Consider the following 19,053-nt stretch of genomic DNA (forward strand, 5'->3'; position numbering starts at 1 on the left):
CAGTATCGTGCATTGAACCTGGACTGGCGACTCGTTTCATATATGATATTATACATGTTTCAATGCCATTCTCCCAAATCATCCCACCCTCTCCCTCTCCCAAAGAGTCCAAAAGACTGTTCTATACATCAGTGTCTCTTTTGCTGTCTCATATACAGGGTTATTGTTACCATCTTTCTAAATTCCATATATATGCGTTAGTATACTGTATTGGTGTTTTTCTTTCTGGCTTACTTCACTCTGTATAATAGGCTCCAGTTTCATCCACCTCATTAGAACTGATTCAAATATATTCTTTTTAATGGCTGAGTAATACTCCATTGTGTATGTTGAGATGTATAAGTTCTTTGTCAAAGACTCTATCTGCATCTATTGAAAATATTACTTTATTTTTCTTCTTCAGTTTGTTAGTTTGGTATATCAGCACATTGATTGATTTATGAATACTGAACTACACTTGCATCCCTGGGGTAAATTTCACTTGGTCATGGTGTGTGATCCTTTTAATATATTGTTGAATGTGGTTTGTTAATGTTTTGTTGAAGATTTTTTGCATCTACAATCATCAGTATATTGGTGTGTAATTTTATTTGTGATATCTTTGTCTGATTTTGGTATCAGCATGATGCTGGCTTCAAAGTATGAGTTCAGAAGTTATTTTTTTTCTCTGCAATTGTTTATTTTGGAGCAGTTTGAGCATGTTTAGTAGAACTCACCTCTGAAGTTATCTGGTTTTGGAATTTGTTTATTGTGAGGTTTTTTTTTTTTTTTTAAGTTCAGTTCAGTTCAGTCACTCAGTCATGTCCAACTCTTTGCGACCCCATGAATCGCAGCACGCCAGGCCTCCCTGTCTATTACCAACTTCCAGAGTCCACCCAAACCCATGTCCATCGAGTCAGTGATGCCACCCGGTCATCTCATTCTCTGTCGTCCCCTTCTCATTCTGCCCTCAATCTTTCCCAGCATCAGGGTCTTTTCAATGAGTCAGCTCTTCACATCAGGTGGCCAAAGTACTGGAGTTTCAGCTTCACCATCAGTCCTTCCAATGAACACCCAGGACTGATCTCCTTTAGGATGGACTGGTTGTATCTCCTTGCCATTTTTAAATTACTGATTCAATTTATTTACTGGTAATTTATCTCTGAATTCTTTCTATTTCTTTGTGATTCAGTCTTAGAAGATTACACACATCTAGGAAGTTGTCTGCTTCTTCCAGATTATCTATTATATTGGCAAATAATTGTGCATAATGATTTTTTATGACCCTTTGTTTTTCAATTGTAACTTCTTTTTCATTTCAAATGTTATTGATCTGGGTTTCTCAGAATTCTTTGAGAATTCTAAAAACCTTTCTCAATTTTGTTTATCTTTTCAAAGAACCATCTCTTAGCTTTATTAACCTTTTCTCTTGTTTTTTAGTCTTTTATCTATTTCTTCTTTTATCTTTGTACTTTATTCCTTTCTACTAACTCTAGGTTTAATTTGTTCTTCCTTTTTCCTTTAGGTTTAAGTGTAGATTCTTAACCTGAATTTTTTATTATTTCCTTAAATAGACTTGTATAACTATAAACGTCCTTCTTAGAGCTGTTTTTACTCACCCCATAGATATATGATCATTGTGTTTGCATTTTATTTTATCTCCAAGTGGTTTTTGATTTATTTAACTATATATTGGTTGTTTAATAGTGTATTGTTTAATCACTACGTGTTTTGTTTTGTTTGTAGTTGATTCCTAGTCTCATATCATTGTGGTCAACAGAGAAGCTTGACAAAATTTTGATTTTCTTCAAAATACTGAGACAGGATTATGACCCAGCAAGTGATCTATACTGGAGGATGTTTCATGTATCAGTTCAGTTCAGTCCCTCAGTCCTGTGCAACTCTTTGTAACCCCATGAACTGCAGTGAGCCAGGCCTCCCTGTCCATCACCAATGCCTGCAGTTCACACAAACTCATGCCCATCGAGTCAGTGATGCCATCCAGCCATCTCATCCTCTGCCGTCTCCTTCTCCTCCTTCCCCCAATCCCTCCCAGCATCAGAGTCTTTTCCAATGAGTCAACTCTTCACATGAGGTGGCCAAAGTACTGGAGTCTCAGATTTAGCATCAGTCCTTCCAAAGAACACCCAGGACTGATCTCCTTTAGAATGGACTGATTAGATCTCCTTGCAGTCCAAGGGACTCTCAAGAGTCTTCTCCAACACCACAGTTCAAAAATATCAATTCTTCAGCGCTCAGCTTTCTTCACAGTCCAACTTTCACATCCATACATGACCACAGGAAAAACCATAGCCTTGACTAGATGGACCTTTGTTGGCAAAGTAATGTATCTGCCTTTGAATATGCTACCTAGGTTGTTCATAAATTTCCTTCCAAGGCGTAAGCATCTTTTAATTTCATGGCTGCAGTCACCATCTGCAGTGATTTTGGAGCCCAAAAAAGTAAATTCTGAAATGGTTTCCACGGTTTCCCCATCTATTTCCCATGAAGTAATGGGACCAGTTGCCATGATCTTAGTTTTCTCAGTGTTGAGCTTTAAGCCAACTTTTTCACTCTCCTCTTTCACTTTCATCAAGAGGCTTTTTAGTTCCTCTTCACTTTCTGCCATAAGGGTGGTGTCATCTGCATATCTGAGGTTATGGATATTTCTCCCAGCAATCTTGATTCCTGCTTGTGTTTCTTCCAGCCCAGCGTTTCTCATGATGTACTCTGCATATAAGTCAAATAAGCAGGGTGACAATATACAGCCTTGACATACTCCTTTTCCTATTTGGAACCAGTCTGTTGTTCCATGTCCAGTTCTAACTGTGGAATCCTGACCTGCATATAGGTTTCTCAAGAGGCCAGTCAGGTGGTCTGGTATTCCCATCTCTTTCAGAATTTTCCGCAGTTTATTGTGATACACACAGTCAAAGGCTTTAGCATAGTCAATAAAGCAGAAATAGATGTTTTTCTGGAACTCTCTTGCTTTATCTATGATCCAGCGGATGCTGGCAGTTTGATCTCTGGTTCCTCTGCCATTTCTAAAACCAGTCTAAACATCTGGAAGATCATGGTTCACATATTGCTGAAGCCTGGCTTGGAGAATTTTGAGAATCATTTACTAGCATGTGAGATGAGTGCAATTGTGCGGTAGTTTGAGCATTCATTGGCATTGCCTTTCTTTGGGATTGGAATGAAAACTGATCTAGCACCACAGTTTGAAAGCATCAATTCTCTGCTTCACTTTCTGCTAGAGAAGACTTCTGAAAGCCCCTTGGACAGCAAGCAGATCAAACCAGTCAATCTTAAGTGAGATAAACCCTGAATATTTACTGGAAGGACTGATGCTGAAGCTGAAGCTCCAATATTTTGGTCATCTGATGTGAACAGATGACTCATTGGAAAATATCCTGATGTTGGGAAAGATCGAGGGCTGAAGGAGAAGAGGGCATCAGAGGATGAGATAGCTAGACAGCTTCACTCGTTCAGTGAACATGAACTTGGGCAAACTCTGGGCGATGGTAAAGGACAGGGAGGTCTGGCTTCCTGCAGTCCATGGGTTTGCAAAGAGTTGGAAACAACTGGGTGAAGAACAATGACAACAAGCATTTACTTTACTGTTTATGTCTTTTAGTGTGTTTTTAAATTTCAGTTATTTTATTATTTATCTGTGTGTTTCTTCTTTATATTTTTAACTCTTTGTTAAAAACATCTAACACTGTTCATCCAATCTCTCCTGAGTTCTTTGAACATCTTTACAGTTATTACCTTGAATTCTTTATCAGATAGTTTGCTTACCTCTCCTTTGTTCTTTTGAAGTTTTACTTTGTTCCTTCTTTTGGGACATCTTCCTTTGTCACCTCATTTTGGCTAAATTACTGCTTTTATGCTATGTATTTGGTAGGTTGTCTACATTTACTGAATTCAGAGAGATGTTCTTTTGTAAACTAGGGCAAATATGGGAACACAGAGGACACAATGGTTGGATGGCATCACTGACTCAATGGACATGAGTTTGAGCAAGCTCCAGGAGATGGTAAAGGACAGGGAAGGATCCTGAAGGGTGTGCTGCAGTCCATGGTATTGCAAACAGTCGGACACTACTGTGTGACTGAACAACAACAACAATGTGTTCCAAAAGCACCCTTGTATCATCACCAGAGCTATATGCTCTATTTTTGCACCGTACATGAGCTGTGTGAATCCTGTTTTGGTAGGATGACTACTTAAAGCATTCTGGTAAGTGTGGCTAGACCCTGGATCCTGACTTGGCATACTACAGGGCTGCAGAGATCTTTGGTTGGGCTTTGCTTGCTTCTAGTGTGTGATTCCAGAGATGGAAATTGCACCCCACTCATGTACTCTTGCCTGGGAAGCCCATGGATGGAGGAGCCTGGTAGGCTACAGTCCATGGGGTTGCTAAGAGTCGGACATGACTGAGTGACTTCACTTTCACTTTTCACTTTCATGCATTGGAGAAGGAAATGGAAACCCACTCCAGTGTTCTTGCCTGGAGAATCCCAGGGACAGAAGAGCCAGGTGGGCTTCCATCTATGGGGTGGCACAGAGTCGGACACGACTGATGCAACTTAGCAGCAGCAGCAGTAGTCTGGAGAATCTTGGGGTTGGAGTGGGCTTACTGGTGGGTGAGGCCAGGTCCAAAGGCTAGTGTCACACACTGATTGGTGAATCCACATCCTATGGTCTCTGGCTACAGAGCCTGAGAGTCCCATGGCTGGTGTCACCTTGTTGGTAGGTGGGACAGTGGGTTAATGCCAGCTTACTGGTGGGAAGATTCAGTTTCCAGAGTCTCTGGCTATGGGGATCTGAGGGTCCTGGAGTTGGTGTGTTGGCTCACTGGCTGGTGGGGCCAGGGCTCACTAGGGTGCCCTGGTATTGTTACTTGACCATTGCTGGGTGAGGCTAGTCTTAAGCCTAGTGCAAGCCCACTGGATCCTGGTCTCTCTGATTGTAGGGCCTTAGCGTCCTGGAGCTGGTGCCAGTGTACTGTTGTGGGGGGTTGGACTGGGCCCTCTGGTGAACTGTACCACATTCCAGGGTGGCTGTAGGCTCAGAGGATTTTAAGGCAGCAGTCCTGCTGGTGAGTGAGGCTATGCCCATGCCCAGTGAGCAGCTTGGCCTGAAGCATCCTAGTACTGATGCCCACAGACTAGTGGCAAGGCTGAGTCCCAGCATTATTAAGCTATATAGAGGATTCCAAAATGTCTCTGGCTATCACCAGTGTCCTTGTGAAAGAATGAGCTCCCAGTAATGGCTATCACTGGTTTCTATGTCTCCAAGGTGAGCTCCAGTTGCCTCCTGTCTCTCCAAGAGGTTTTCCAAGATAAGCAGGTGGGTTTGACCTAAGATACTTCCAAACTTTTGCTGCAGCGACAATACTTTGGACACATGATGCAAAAAGCAACACATTGGCAAAGACGCTGAGACTGGGAAAGATTGAAGGCAGGAGAGCAAGGGGACAACAGATGATGAGATGGTTGGATGGTGTCATTGACTCAATGGGCATGAGTTTGAGCAAATTCTGGGAGACAGTGAAGGACAGGAAAGCCTGGCATGCTGCATCTCATGGTGTTGCAAAAACTCAGACATGACTGAGCAACTGACTGAAAACAACAGCTTTCTAATTGCTGCTTCTTCAATGGGTCCTACAGTGTGTAAAATTTTATGTGTGCTCTGTCAGAGTGGAGTCTATTTCTCACAGCCTTTGGCTTCTCCCAAAAATAAGTTATCTGGCCTTCAAACCCAAACATTCTGAGGGCTCATCTTTCAGTAAAAGACTCCTGGGCTGGAAAGCCTGATGTGGAACTTGGACCTCACGTTCTTTGGGGGCAACCTCTGCCATTAGTCTCCTGTCCATGTGTTGCCTAAATGAGGGTATGCATGCATGTGTGCTCAGCCATGTCTGACTCTTTGCAACCCCATGGACTGTAGCCTGCCAAGCTCCTCTGTCCATGGGATTTTTCCCAGCAAGAACACAGGAGCAGGTTGCCATTTCCACCTTCAGGGGATCTTCATGACCCAAGGATTGAATCCACGTCTCCTGAATCTCCTGCATTGTCAGGCAGATACTTTACCACTGAGCTACCTGGGAATCCCAAATGAGGATATAACTCTTGACTATACTGCATCTCCACCACCCTTATCCATCAATGTTGTTTCTTCCTTATACCTTTAGCTGTGAGAGATCTGTTCTGCTAGTCTTCTAGTCTTTCTCATCAGTGGCAAATAGTTGCGATTTTGGTTTGCCCATGGAAGCAGGTGAATTCAGGGTCTTCCTACTCCACAACCTGTGCCACTTTCCCCTTAAAATAGTATTTTAAATATTTGGAGAAAAGCCCATGATAAACTATTAGAATAACAGAAAATACCAAAGAATATAATTCAAATTTAGTTAATAATTGTTTTAAGAAAAGAGTGTGTGTTTGTGAGTATGTTCAAATGTACAGGTTATCAGCTTACAATATAGAATGTAATTTAAGTCACAGTTTAATAATTTTGCAAACTCTGGCTTCTGTTGATATTGCTATTTTCAATTCCTGTTATTATTTTTTTTTCCTCCTAGGCATATGGGTCTTCCTTTAGTCATTTTATCTTTCCCATTTAAAGGACTTTTGTGCACCAATTCTTGAAAAGCTCTTCATCTATTTATCTTCCTTCCTAAACAATCCTATAATCTTGTAACATAATATCTTCAAGGAAGTTTTTTCCACCCTAAGGTGAGATTAGTTCTTTTCATATATTAATATTATCCAAATATTTAAATGTGTGCTATGTTTTCCCGGGCTCAGTGGTAAAGAATCCATCTCCCAATGCAGGAGACGAAGGGGATGGAGGTCTGATCCCCGGATTGGAAAGATCCCCTAGAAGAGAACATGGCAACCCACTCCAGTAGTCTTGCCTAGATAACCCCATGGATAGAGAAGCCTGGCAGGCTAAAGTGCATGGGGTCTCAAAGAGTCAGTAACAACTGATTGAGCACACACACACACACACACACACACACACACACACACACATATGTTTTCTTAACATGGAATCTTTGTCCTGGTCCATTATTTATTCAACAGTGTTATATAATTATTGTGAAACTATTATTAACTTCTGACTTTAATTATTCAGTTTAAGGACTTTACCTTAATGCATGAGGAATTTTAAGATATACACATTTTTGGGAAATTAATGGCTATTAATCAATTTCTTCTATTTTTAACAAAATAGAGCTTTATAGCACAGACTGTCCTCTGTATCTCTGCTTAAGAATTCTACTTTGTTGTTTCAATTTATTCTCAGTATTTCTATCCTCCTCTTCAAGCACCTCTGGAAAATCAATGTTGCACTGCCATCTCTCTTTTGTTTCTTTAGACACAATCCAGGTATTTAGGCTCAAACTACATTAATTCATGGATCCATCTATGAAAACATTCTATCATTCCATTCAAAGAGCAAGGTATTAATTGCACATTAATTGTAGTACTACAGGTAAAGTTACTGTAATTGTTCAGTTGTTGTCATGTCTGACTCTTTGTGACCCCCAAAACTGCAGCATGCCAGGCTTCCCTGTCCTTCACCATCTCCCAGAGTTTGCTCAAACTCATGTTTATTGAGTTGGTGATGCCATCTAACCATCTCATCCACTGTTGTCCTCTTCTCCTCCTGCCTTTGATCTTTCCCAGCATCAGGATCTTTTCCAATAAGTTGCCTCTTCATCAAGTGGCCACAATATCAGAGTTTTAGGTTCAGCATCAATCCCCCCAGTGAATTTCCAGGGTTGATTTCCTTTAGGATGGACTGGTTGGATCTCCTCGCTGCCCAAGAGACTCTCAAGAGTCTTCTCCATCACCACAATTTGAAAGCATCAATTTGGTGTTCAGCCTTCTTTATGCTGTGATTATAAAAAAAAAAAAAAAAAAGTGTATTTCTCTTTCACACAACAGTCAAAAGTGAGGATTTCAGAATGTCAGTAGCCCAACTCCAGGGACCAAAGATGATAGTGATTTTGCTGTCTCCAACATACTATCTTTAAATTAATTATTCTAATTGGATTACCCATTGGCCCAAAGGGTAACAGTTCAGAACCAGAGAAGCTACTAAAAAAAAATTTAAGTGAAAGTTCACATACTTTATCAAGTCATTCCACCACTGAGAGTTTGCTCACATGAACATATCTAGCTGAAGGTAAATCTGGGAATCAAAGCCTCAGATAATTACAGTGCTCTGTCTTCACTTATGTTATTATAGAGGAAGGCAAAAACAAATTAAATAGACCATTTTCAGTTTCTACCATATCAGCTCTGAAAAAAGAGAAATGAAATGTAAAGATAATTTTAATACTAGATTCTGTTTTATGTAGTTTGGGGTTGATATAAACACACTGTTATACCTAAAATAATAACCAACAAAGACCTACTATATAGCACTATAAACTCTGATAAATATTACATAACAACCAAACTGGGAAATTAATTTGAAAAATAATAGATACATGTATATATATCACTGAGTCACTTTGTTGCACAACTGAAAATAACACAGCATTTTTAATCAATTATCAGTTCAGTTCAGTTCAGTCACTCAGTTGTGTCAGACTCTTTGCAACCCCATGAATCACAGCACTCCAGGCCTCCCTGTCCATCACCAACTCCTGGAGTTCACCCAGACTCACGCCCATCGAGTCAGTGATGCCATCCAGCCATCTCATCCTCTGTCGTCTCCTTCTCCTCCTGCCCCCAATCCCTCCCAGCAGCAGAGTCTTTTCCAATGAGTCAACTCTTCACATGAGGTGGCCAAAGTACTGGAGTTTCAGCTTTAGCATCATTTCTTCCAAAGAAATCCAAGGGCTACTCTCCTTCATAATGGACTGGTTGGATCTCCTTGCAGTCCAAGGGACTCTCAAGAGTCTTCTCCAACACCACAGTTCAAAAGCATCAATCCGTCAGCACTCAGCCTTCTTTACAGTCGAACTCTCACATCCATACATGACCACAGGAAAAACCATAGCCTTGACTAGATGGACCTTTGTTGGCAAAGTAATGTCTCTGCTTTTGAACATGCTATCTAGGTTGATCATAACTTTACTTCCAAGTAGTAAGCGTCTTTTAATTTCATGGCTGCAGTCACCACTGCATTGATTTTGGAAACCAAAAATATGAAGTCTGACACTGTTTTCACTGTTTCCCCATCTAGTTCCCATGAAGTGATGGGACCAGATGCCATGATCTTCGTTTTCTGAATGTTGAGCTTTAAGCCAACTTTTTCACTCTCCACCTTCACTTTCATCAAGAGGCTCTTTAGTTCCTCTTCACTTTCTGCCATAAGGGTGGTGTCATCTGCATATCTGAGGTTATTGATATTTCTCCTGGCAATCTTGATTCCAGCTTGTGCTTCTTCCAGCCCAGCGTTTCTCATGATGTACACTGCATATAAGTTAAATAAGCAGGGTGACAATATACAGCCTTGACGTACTTCTTTTCCTATTTGGAACCAGTCTGTTGTTCCATGTCCAGTTCTAACTGTTGCTTCCTGACCTGCATACAGATTTCTCAAGAGGCAGGTCAGGTGGTCTGGTATTCCCATCTCTTTCAAAATCTTCCACAGTTTATTGTGATCCACACAGTCAAAGGCTTTGGCATAATCAATAAAGCAGAAATAGATGTTTTTCTGGAACTCTCTTGCTTTTTCCATGATCCAGCGGATGTTGGCAATTTGATCTCTGGTTCCTCTGCCTTTTCTAAAGCCAGCTTGAACATCAGGAAGTTCACAGTTCACGTATTGCTGAAGCCTGGCTTGGAGAATTTTGAGCGTTACTTTACTAGCACGTGAGATGAGTGCAACTGTGTGGTAGTTTGAGCATTCTTTGCATTACCTTTCTTTGGGATTGGAACGAAAACTGACCTTTTCCAGTCCTGTGGCCACTGCTGATTTTCCAATTTGCTAGCATATTGAGTGCAGCACTTTCACAGCATCATCTTTCAGGATTTGAAATAGCGCCACTGGAATTCCATCACTTCCACTAGCTTTGTTCGTAGTGATCCTCTCTAAGGCCCACTTGACTTCACATTCCAGGATGTCTGGCTCTAGTGATCTGGGTGATCTGGGTGAACTGGGTGATCTGAGTGATCACACCATCATGATTATCTGGGTTGTGAAGATCTTTTTTGTACAGTTCTTCTGTGTATTCTTGCCACCTCTTCTTAATATCTTCTGCTTCTGTTAGGTCCATAGCATTTCTGTCCTTTATCGAGCCCATCTTTGCATGAAATATTCCCTTGGTATCTCTAATTTTCTTGAAGAGATATCTAGTCTTTCTCATTCCGTTCTTTTCCTCTATTTCTTTGCATTGATCGCTGAAAAAGGCTTTTTTATCTCTTCTTGCTATTCTTTGGAACTCTGCATTCAGATGTTTTTATCTTTCCTTTTCTCCTTTGCTTTTCACTTCTCTTCTTTTCACAGCTATTTGTAAGGCCTCCCCAGACAGCCATTTTGCTTTTTTGCATTTCTTTTCCATGGGGATGGTCTTGATCTCTGTCTCCTGTACAATGTCACAAACTTCATTCCATAGTTCATCAGGCACTCTATCTATCAGACCTAGGCCCTTAAATCTATTTCTCACTTCCACTGTACAATCATAAGGGATTTGATTTAGGTCATACCTGAATGATCTAGTGGTTTTCCCTACTTTCTTCAATTTAAGTCTGAATTTGGTAATAAGGAGTTCATGATCTAAGCCACAGTCAGCTCCTGGTCTTGTTTTTGTTGACTACTATACTCTAATATAAAATAAAAAGTTATAAATTGTATTTTAATGTAAGACTAGACAAAGGGTATGTGTATATGTATGTGTGTGTATGCTGCTGCTACTGCTGCTGCTGCTAAGTCACTTCAGTCGTGTCTGACTCTGTGCGACCCCATAGACGGAAGCCCACCAGGCTCCCCCGTCCCTGGGATTCTTCAGGCGAGAACACTGGAGTGGGTTGCCATTTCCTTCTCCAATGAATGAAAGTGAAAGTGAAGTCACTTAGTCGTGTCTGACTCTAGCGACCCCATGGACCTCAGCCTACCAGACTCCTCCGTCCATGGGATTTTCTAGGCAAAAGTACTGGAGTGGGGTGACATTGCCTTCTCTGGTATTATGTGTGTGTGTGTATGTGTGTGTGTGTGTGTGTGTGTGTGTGTGTGTGTATGTATATATATATATATATATATATATATATATATATATATATATAATACTGTGTAAAAACACTCTAGATGATATCTAGGAGTCATAAATTTTACAGAACTTCCCAGGACAGAGAAAAATTGCAGGTCATGTGGCTGAAAGTTTCAGGACATCAATGAGAAGTGGATTGAGTCTTAAAGAATAAATAAGGCTTCAGCAGGTTAAAGTAATTGTTGTAAATTTGTATTTTCCCTAATCTCTCTGTTGCTCAACAATTTTCTTTTCCAAACATAATTTTAGCTATTCTAAAATCTAAAGTCACATGGGTAAAAACATCTTATTTTAAGAAATTATGATTTATTCATAGTAGCTGTTCAGTGTTCTATATTTTCAGTTTTGTTGCAAACACATTTGTTTTCATGAAATTGAATTTCTTGAAAATAATCTCTTTTATAACTCTAAAATATTTTTATCAATGTTATTGACATAGGCTCATTTTGGGCATCCAATCATCTATATTGAAATATTGTATTAATTGTTCTGACTATGTTGACATATGAGTTGAGTCAAAAGCTGATCATGGACCGTGGGCTCAAAGATATTAGTCAAAATTCAGAACAAGCTCAGAAAGCTGCAAAAAAAACCTCTGATCATTATGGCTAGATCAGAGATGATGCTGTTATGTCATATTTCCTCCAAGATGACACAAAAATGTCTATTTGGTCATGCAATTTTTAAAGGTCAAGTACAATGCTCATAGCAGTGGGTATTCAAAGTCTAATGTGCAAATTTGCAATTAGTTAATATATGTTGACAAGAGAAACTAAGAGGGACTATCATATGAGAGATTGTCATATTGTCTATCCCAAGAAAATGTTTGTTTTTGTTTTTGGGTTTTTTTTTTTTTACTGCTTCTATTAACTAAATGTTTATTCTCCTACAGACTGTTTCAGTATCATCTTTTTAACCTTCCTTAGGAATTTTGACAATAAATGTAACAAATAGATTAACTTCTACTTATTATCTAAACAAGGTTAACCCTTCAGGAGTCTGAAATTTTACCCTGTTCAGCTGGGTTTCTACCAACCTTTCTTGCCCACCTGCTATCCCTCCAAACCAATTCTACACCCCCAATTGATATTTCAAAGGCATAAAGTTTTCAAATTCTCACAAATTTTAAAATTTGCTATACCAGGTAGGCTTGTACAACCTGGTTTCTAAATCAACAGAAGTAAGGAGACACTGTTGCTAGATACTTGATGGTAACTGGTGAACATTAGCATCTAGTCATTATATATATTCTTTCTATCAACTATTTTCAAGGTTTAAATTTCATTTCAAATCAGCTGTCAACTTTTGATAATGGTGTGGATTTTATTAATAGAATTTTACTCTTTTTCTCATAACCTGTTGATCTTTTTCCTCTGATTTTTTTTTTCTTTTTTTGGTCTCCACTGCTTTCCTACTTTCTAATAAAATTACATGGATTTATTCAATATATGATGTAGTACAGTACATGTGTGCCATATACAAATGTATTTATTATTCAGTCTTCCATGAATAACAGTGTACTCTATTAATTAACACACTTGAAAAATCTGTTATATTAAATTAATTGTTAAAGCAAGCAAAGTGTTGATATTAGTTAGTATACTAGCTAAGATTTGTGAAGAAGGAGATAAAGAAAAAGATGACTCTGATATTGGGTCTGAAATAGAAGTTGAATTTTATGTTGTGTAATGATCAAATTATATTTTAGAAGTCCAGGGCTTACAGTGGTACCATAATTCTTCACATGTGTTTTCTGCATATGGAAGTTTCCCAGTTCTCACCATTTTTGAGCACCTGGTAAGAATAAAGAACCAGGATAACCCACAGTCTTTTTTTTTTTTTTTTTTTTCAGGACAATACCTGGTACTTATACACATTCATTCTCCTTATCTGTTTCTTTAGAACATGACCATATGGCTATAGTTAGCACGAAAGGATGATGGGCAGTGGAGCTTTTAGTTGAATGGCCATGTGCCTAGCTAACATGCTATTACTATAAATTAAGTAGACATGGATATTAGGCTACAGCTAGACATCTTCAAAATTCTCCAAGCCAGGATTCAGCAAGACGTAAACCATTAACTTCCTGATGTTCAAGCTGGTTTTAGAAAAGGCAGAGGAACCAGAGATCAAATTGCCAACATCTGCTGGATCATGGAAAAAGCAAGAGAGTTCCAGAAAAACATCTATTTCTGCTTTATTGACTATGCCAAAGCCTTTGACTCTGTGGATCACAATAAACTGTGGAAAATCTTGAAAGAGATGGGAATACCAGACCACCTGACCTGCCTCTTGAGAAATCTGTATGCAGGTCAGGAAGCAACAGTTAGAACTGGACATGGAACAGGCTGGTTCCAAATAGGAAAAGGAGGACATCAAGGCTGTATATTGTCACCCTGCTTACTTAACTTATATGCAGAGTATATCATGAGGAATGCTGGGCTGGAAGAAGCACAAGCTGGAATCAAGATTGCCAGGAGAAATATCAATAACCTCAGATATGCAGATGACACCACCCTTATGGCAGAAAGTGAAGAGGAACTCAAAAGCCTCTTGATGAAAGTGAAAGAGGAGAGTGAAAAAGTTGGCTTAAAGCTCAACATTCAGAAAACGAAGATCATGGCAACTGGTCCCATCACTTCATGGGAAATAGATGGGGAAACAGTGTCAGACTTTATTTTTCTGGGCTCCAAAATAACTGCAGATGGTGACTGCATCCATGAAATTAAAAGACGCTTACTCCTTGGAAGGAAAGTTATGGCCAACCTAGATAGCATATTGCAACGCAGAGATATTACTTTGCCAACAAATGTTTGTCTAGTCAAGGCTATGGTTTTTCCAGTGGTCATGTATGGATGTGAAAGTTGGACTGTGAAGAAAGCTGAGCACCAAGTAATTGCTGCTGTGAAGTGTGGTGTTGGGGAAGACTCTTGAGAGTCCCTTGGACTGCAAGGAGATCAAACAGTCCATCCTAAAGGACATCAGTCCTGGGTGTTCATTGGAAGAACTGATGCTAAAGCTGAAACTCCAATACTTTGGCCACCTCATGCGAAGAGTTGACTCATTAGAAAAGACCCTGATGCTGGGAGGGATTGGGCGCAGGAGGAGAAGGGGAGGACAGAGGATGAGATATCTGGATGGCATCACCGACTCGATGGACATGATTTAGAGTGAACTCCGAGAGCTGGTGATGGACAGGGAGGCCTGGCGTGCTGTGATTCATGGGGTTGCAAAGAGTCGGACACGACTGAGTGACTGAACTGAACTGAAGCCATCTTCCACGTGTGCTTTTTGTGCTGTAAATTTCTAAGAGGTAGGACTTCACTATTGCCATTAGCATCCTTTAATTGAAAACACAAAAACAGACAGTTTATCAAAGAGTAAATTCTTGATTTGCCTCCTTTCTGAGCATAAGTCAGAGGTTTCTATAGGAATGCAAGTTACTTTAATGTGTAGCTCACAGACCAACTTTTTATAATGTATACTCTTTCCAATTGAAACAGTGAGCAATCAAAACCAAATTCTAAATTATCTATGTTTTTTCCCCCCAATATGCCACATGTAAACAATACTTATTAGAAATTTCCTTTTTAAAAAAGCTTTGTTTTATATCATCTCCATTTTAAAAATTCCACACATTTAACCTAAACCTATATTTTCATTAAAATTTAATGTTTCCTCTTACTTTAAAATCCCTGAGGTAGTATTTTATGTGCATACTTCTCTCCATGATGAAGACTTAACCTCTAATAACCTTCACACATTTTTGTAAAGCCCTGTTTTACCTGAGGATTTCTGATATAACAAATAATAAATGAGCTAGCCTTAATTGGCATTGGTTATGTACTGAAACCTGTTCTATTATTAAATAAACAAACAAAAAAAAACATTAGTTTTCTTCATACAAATGTTTAATACACAGATTTTTCATTTTTATTTATTTATTTCTTTTAACTTTACAATATTGTATTGTTTTTGCCATATATCAACATGAATCCACCACAGGTATACACGTGTTCCCCATCCTGAACCCTCCTCCCTCCTCCCTCCCCATACCATCCCTCTGGGTAGTCCCAGTGCACCAACCCCAAGCATCCAGTATCGTGCATCAAACCTGATTTTTTTAAATGGCATTTTAAAACATGGTTTGGTATTTGAGTATAATACAACAAAAACTTTTTAAAAATCCCACTTTATAAGCTAGAACTTATGGAGAATTAAGACAAAAAGTACCATATAATGTACTTTTTTCATGAAGTGTGTTCTTTACTTAGGAAAACAGAATCCACTTTCATTCAAGTATTAATGTGAAAATACAGTGCATGAATTAAGCGGCAAATGCTATGCTATAGACAATAAAGGCTTTCCGGTATTTATAGAAGAGGAACTCTTAAAATACAACTCTTCTGTCTTCTTTTTCTATATTTCACCTTCTACTCAGTTGTTATACAATAAATAAAGATTTGCTAAGTATGTTAGCATTTTCTGTACTGAATCAGGCCATTAAATGTTTGGCCTTAGGTTGAATGGAAATGAAAGAAAGAAAAGGATCTTATCCATGAAGGAGAGTATAAAAAAGAAAGAGATCAACATTAAATGAAAAATGACTGCATTAGGTCAAACTAGCTAATTAGAAAAAAGTGGTTTTTAACAGGTATTATGTAGTTAGATTTTACTACCTGTGCAGGCGTTCAAACTGCTAACTTCTCTGTGAGGTGGTTTGTGGTCAAGATTAAGAGGTGGACACAGGATGAAAACCTTCCATCCTCAAATGCACACTAGTTCATATTCAGTTATATGTGGTCATTTGTGCATCATAAAATCTTCTCATGATAAAAATTTCCCTGGGTCTACAGCAAGAAGGTACTAAATTTAAGGGCAAAGAGGTTGATCTACTTGGCCTTTGAGTGTCGTGTCGGTAGAACACATTAACTTTTCACAGTGCACTCAATTGCCCTGTCCTTCACAACTGCATCACTATGCTGAAAAATGTGATTTTCATAGAAATGTTCAATTTTGCAGCTTAGAGACTTTGTGAAGGGGGAAAAAGTATCATTTTTGCACTTAAACTGCTCTTCAAATCGTTCACTTTAGAAAGTTGAGACCGTCCATGAGTCTGACACTGGACCAGTACACATTGGGATATTTTTAACCCTTTCATCTTTAGTCAGTTAGTTCTGCTGTCTTTTGAGTGTCTACCTTGGGTCAAATCTCCAAACATGAATGAAGTAAAGTCCTTCAAACTTTAGTTTTCCCACCCTCCCTCACACAATTCCAGGCATTTGCATATTAAGAAGCACTCAAATTTCATTTTTTTTTTTTTGTCTTTGCTTACTTGTAGATGAGTAACAGTTTTTACACTGATTTCTGCACATTAGGACTACACAGGACAATGGGAATCTTTCCTTGAGAGAGGCTGCTTTTAGCTCATTATCCTTCATCAAATGACCTCCCTCTCTCAATACATCAGTGAGTTCTGACTGAATTTTTATTCTCAGTCTGTTGGTTTACAAAGCTTCTGTAAAGGAACTTCCTTTCCTGTGGTTTGAAGACTAGGTTAAAGCAGTAAGGTTTTAGTCATACATATTTAAAAGTGCAGTTGCAAGAGTCTTCACATCAGAAGGCAAGACTGTATATCTTTTTTTTTTTTTAATCATTGAGTAGTTTCTGAAGTTCTCTTTGACAATTTATCTATCACGGCTCCCCTGTTGAATATTCTAACAGTGTGCCTAGTTAATCTTCTGATGTAAACAAAAGTTTAGCTTTTTACGTCTCCTTCTCTATCTGACAAATTTGAGACTGAATGTCAATTTATCTCTAAAAAGCAACTATCCAAAGTAATGAAAATACCCCCACTACACAAAACACTCATAGCATGGTTAATACTTTTTTTTTTTTTACTCTCTCTTACATTTTCTTTCCTTCATGATTAATATCGCAAATATTTATGTAATCATCACTATACATAAACCCACTCTGTGGCAATGTGGGGAAGAACTAAAAAGCTATGCTTGTCTTTCCACATCTGCCTTACTAATATTATTTAATAATAATAATAATATTGAAATATCCTACATTGACAAAATCCTATTATCCCTTTCTTGATCACCCCTATCTCCACTCCCACCAATAAGCATTTATTCAACACTGACCATTCACAATACACTATTTTTTACAAGTAAGGAGGAAACAAAAATATGTATAGTCCCTGTGTTTAAGTGGGATTCCCTGGTGGCTCACACAGTAAAGAGTCTGCCTACAATGAAGGACACTCAAGTTCGATCCCTGAGTCAGGAAGATCTTGAGAAGGAAATGGCAACCTACTCCAGTATTCTTGCCTGGAAAATCCCATGGAATGAGGAGCTTGCTGGGCTATATAGTCCATGGGTCACAAAGAATTGGATATGACTTCACTTTCACTTTGTGTTTAAGTAGTTTGCATTTTGATAGGAGAGAAAACCATCTGGCTATGTAATTTAGGAGCATAGACAAATAAATAATCAATAGCTTAGTTGAGGTACCCACATTTCTGGTCACAAGAATTTCCTGATGTGCTTTTTCAAAATAGTTTCCTGAGCCCTTCTGAGCTGGAGGTTAATTCTCACCTTTGACAGTCAAGTGAAGCTGCTGGTTCACCTGCTTACTCTGAGTACCAAAGCCCAAGGAGATACTGAATCTAATTTTGTGGGAAAGGGTCAGATAAATTGTATTTTTTATGAGGACCCAAGTTTTATCATGCTATGTTCTATAACTCTGATCTTATTTTCACGGATGAGGAAAAAAGGGTGCAGGCTGACTAAATCAGTGTTTTCAACTCTAGCTATGGATCAAGGTTGCTTTTCAAAAAAATTCTTACCTTTCTCTACTGAATAACACACTCTTTGGAGGTGGCCTAGGAACTGCACTTTTGAAAAGCTGCTCATAGGATATCATGCGTAATCAAGTCTGCACTAGGATTTACCCACATTTACTGCACCAAATTAGAGGCTGAGCTAACACCTTTTCTCATATAAAGAATTAAGATATTAGTGGCTGGAGTGAAGTGTGAATCTGAATCATCACTCAATTTTATAATCTCTGCTAACCACAGCAGTCACAGTTATTGTTCTCCTCCCAGGCACAGGATAGACTGCTGCCCTGTGTTGTTGGGTTAGGCCAAATGACAAGTTCATTTTGGAGGGGAAGGAAAAGGGTGAAAGTGAAATGTCAAGGCCTTTCTCAAGCATGTTTGTGAACCTCAAGGGTGAGATTTAGAGTAGATTGACACTTTACTTCATCTAGCATGTTAATAAACATTTAGATATAGAAAAAAAGTAAGTATGGCAATTTTTTATTTTTAAAATAAAGTATCAAAATATCCCACATGATCAAGGATTTGGAAAGGACAGTCATGAACCAAAGTAGAGGGACTCCATAAAACTAAGGACCAGGGACCTGAGATGAGAGAGTAGCCCAGAGATAGAAGAATGGAGGTAGGTGTGGGAAAGAAACACCTAAAAAGTAAGTAAGAAATTGTATGAAAAGCTGAACTACACAGAGATAAGAATGGTAAACAAACTGGCAGGGTTAAGGACATAAGAAAAGGATGGCTAGTATCTAATTTTAGTAATTTATATATGGCTCAGTGGTATAGAATCCTCCTGCCAATGCAGGAGATGCGGGTTCTATCCCTGGGTTGGGGAGATCCCCTGGATAAAGAAATAAAAACCTGCTCTAATATTCTTGGCTGGGAAATCCCATGGACAAAAAAGCCTGGTGGGCTACCTCTGTGAGGTTGAAAGAGTCAGTCATAACTTAGTGACTAAACAACAACGTATCTGTCATATAACCTTTAGTAGAGG

Source organism: Bubalus kerabau, chromosome 21 (genome assembly GCF_029407905.1).
Source record: "Bubalus kerabau isolate K-KA32 ecotype Philippines breed swamp buffalo chromosome 21, PCC_UOA_SB_1v2, whole genome shotgun sequence".
Lineage (NCBI taxonomy): Eukaryota > Metazoa > Chordata > Mammalia > Artiodactyla > Bovidae > Bubalus > Bubalus kerabau.